Source organism: Excalfactoria chinensis, chromosome 3 (assembly GCF_039878825.1).
Source record: "Excalfactoria chinensis isolate bCotChi1 chromosome 3, bCotChi1.hap2, whole genome shotgun sequence".
In the NCBI taxonomy this organism is placed as follows: domain Eukaryota; kingdom Metazoa; phylum Chordata; class Aves; order Galliformes; family Phasianidae; genus Excalfactoria; species Excalfactoria chinensis.
Genome location: NC_092827.1, coordinates 76,622,778 through 76,625,768, shown reverse-complemented (window position 1 = coordinate 76,625,768; position 2,991 = coordinate 76,622,778).

Below are 2,991 nucleotides of genomic sequence, written 5' to 3'. Positions count from 1 at the left end.
CCCCGGGCGGGCGGCGGGGCGGGCGGCGCGGCGGCATAACCCCACCGCGGCACGGCCCCAGCCGCGGCACGGCGGCAGCGCTCGCCGCCCGCCGGCCCCCGGCCCCGCCGCAGCGCAGCGGAGGGCGGGCGGAGCCGCGGTGGGAGGGACGCCGTGGAGGGGGACGGGGACAGAGATGGAGGGGGGCGGCGGGGAGCGGCGGGTCACCTTGAGGAGGGGATGGGGGGGGAGCGCCACGCGGTCGCCCCGAGCTCCCGGGCAGCGGAGCCGCACGGGAGAGCTCCGCTGCCGTCCCGCCGAGGGTCCCCGCTCCCGGTTGGGGATAGCGACGTGCGGGAGCTCTGAATGCGTTTCGCCCGTTTCTGTGGATAACTCGGCTGGAGGCTGTCATGCGGCCAGCTGGCGCTGCTGTGCCGCCTAACAGATCCAGCCTCGGGACTGGGGGACCTGAGGGAGACGGCAGCATCCTCAGGGGATGCGCGCAGCGCAGGAAGGGCCCAGACCCAGATACTGCAGGTACAGACCTGCTTCCATGGCAGCCTTGGGAAATATCTGTCTGGCTTTTCATAGAATCATAGAATCACCAAGGTTGGAAAAGACCTCTAAGATCAGCTTGTCCAACCACCAACCCATCCCCACCATGCTCACTAACCATGTCCCTCAGCGACACATCTCTACATTTCTTGAACACCTCCAGGACCAGTGACTCCATAACCTGGATTTCCCCACATAAGCTGCAGAATTTGCTGGAAATTGCTTCACTTTTTGCAAGCTCTGAGGCTCAGCCTTAGGGCTGGGATGCGTGTTTGCTCTGCTGCCTGGAACAAGATAGGAAACATCTGTAGGCCTCATGGTCTCACTCGAGGAGACACACCTGGGGGGACCGCAGCCACTGCTTCCCATGGGGACAGGTGTGGCAGCAGGGTAATGCTAAGGAGCTGCCTTCCAAAGAGGCTGGGATGGATTTCCTTTCTCCATTCCCCTGTTTCCATGGGAACAGCAGCACGCAGGAACAGCCTGCTCTGAATTTCACTGCCTCTTTCTCAGGCACCCCCTTCCCAATCCTGCAGGCAGCTTTTGGCTCCCAAAGGGTGTCAGAGCCATCCTCTGTGCTGCTTCCGAGCAGAACTCACTATTGTGTGCACCATGGGCACAACCCATTCCAGCCTAGGTGTCTGCAGCCGAACACTATCACATGCACACTAGCAGACATTTGCAGATCATCTGCATGCATATATGCATGTCTGCTTTATACAGTGATGGGGACTCCTGGGGGAAGTGACATCAGCTGGACCAACAGGAGTGTGTGAGATGATTGTCCTCCAGGAGCAGTTGTTCTCTGTTCACTGTTGTTCTCCCAGGTGTGGGAAAGTGACCCAAAAAGGGTGGATGGAGGGGAAAAAAGAGTGATATGAGTCTATATCTTTGTATTCAGACCACCACAGGCTTTTACTCCAATGAATTTGTCCATTCACTGTTGAATCGGTGGTAAGTTTTGACTGATATTCTGCAAGCACACCGGCAAGGAGCTCCCCAACAGCACCATGGACTGCAGGGAGCTGTTTGCTGTGGTTTGCCTACTTTGGTTTGTTCTCTGCCGGGATTAAGCCTTGGGATGGTGGCTGCCAGTAACCCTATAGAGCCATCCATGCAATACATCTCCTATCAGTGGGTTCTGCAACTACTGATGATCCAGAAGGATGCTTCTTTTTTTATATCGAATGCCTTGGATTCTGGCCCAGGCAGAACAGTCACTGCATCTCAGAGACAACATTGCTAAGCACAGCCCCAGCTTTGCTATTTCTGAGTGGGGATGTCACAGAAAAGTTCTGTGCCCTGCTCTGTCTCAACTGAAATGTGTGAGTTCTCAGCCATTGAAAGAGGCACACGGCAGGTTTCTGAGCTCAGAAGGGAATGCAGGGGCATGGTTGCTATGTGCTGCAAAGAGCACAGGCTTCCCCCAGAGAATAAATGATGTGTAGGTCCCTTCCACCCTGCTCGCCTTCCTGCGGGCTGGCAGCCAGCTGCATATGAAGGAGGGTGTCTAGTTGAAAGGAAGGGTAGGAGGGGTGTTATCTGCTTCCCAGGTTACTCCTCCTGTACACCCTTTCTGAAGTGAAAGCGCTGTGGGTTTGGGGGTGCTCCAGCAGAGGGTGATGTTGGAGAGCTGCACATTTCTGGTACAGGGACATTTCTGATTGCTGGGAGAAGCAGGAACTCTCTCAAGAAGACATGGCAACCGAAGCAATATCCTTAGTGGGACATCGGCAGGTTCATTCTCCAGATACCCCATATCTGTCACTCTGCAGAGACATTCATATCTGTTCCAGGCAGATATAAAGCTCTGGGTCATACTGGCAGTGTTCTCCATTCATTTTCCATAATGTGTCAAGCCAGAAAACGTCTCACGCCTCCATCTCTGGCACTGGCAGGAAATATCCTTTTAGCTTCTGCTTCAGTATGGTGTCAGTTTTTACCCTGACATTAAATCTGCACTTCAGTTCTGGAAAATGTTTGAAAGAGGCTTTCCATCACACCGGGCAGGCACAGATACCTCCCCTTGTTTCAGTATTTTGTACCGTAAGTGTTACAATGAATGTGCTGCAACGTTCTGTAGCACTGTCTCTATATAAATACTGGCTGTAGCTTGGTTGAGTCCAATCAGTCAGGCACGGTCAAGCCTCAATGTCTTGTTCCTGAGCAATCAGTGATTCCTACTGCTCTGCCTCTTCTCTCTTAAGAAGGTGTGTTACAGAGAATCCCCTCATGTTGGCCACGGGATTTTCTGAGCTCACAGATTGCAGCCAATTAAATTCAGACATTTCAAGGCTATTTTGTGCAGCTCTCTGAGCCTTCCAGAAAGTGTCGCTCCAATTAAACTGCTCCTTAACAATGCAACAAAAGGAGCATGGGTGCAGGGACGTGCTTTTTGCTCCAGTTAAATACAGCCCTTTGCTGCTGCTCCTATAGATGCCTTATGGACGTCTCTGT